The following is a 264-nucleotide window of genomic DNA, read 5'->3' as shown; positions in this document are numbered from 1 at the left end:
CGTGATGTCTACTAGTAACAGCTTTGCTAGTTGACAGAAAGGCTTCCCGCTCCTCCTGAACTGCAGCAGAACATCTTTAAAAACCACTATTGTCTCACTGTGCTGTTGAAGAAGCCCCCCCTCCCAGGACTGAGGGGGGTAAAGGTAGACAGCTGGTATCAATAATTCATGCCTTCATATACTGAACAAATATGGGCTGAGGATCGTCTGGAGGTTAGCTGCTCATTCTGGAGACGACCGTTAGGCTCCTGGAGGGGGGGGGGG

The sequence above is a fragment of the Oryzias melastigma genome, linkage group LG2 (genome assembly GCF_002922805.2).
Source record: "Oryzias melastigma strain HK-1 linkage group LG2, ASM292280v2, whole genome shotgun sequence".
In the NCBI taxonomy this organism is placed as follows: Eukaryota; Metazoa; Chordata; class Actinopteri; order Beloniformes; family Adrianichthyidae; genus Oryzias; species Oryzias melastigma.
The sequence above is the reverse complement of the archived record's forward strand: the minus strand, read 5'-3'. Positions refer to the sequence as shown.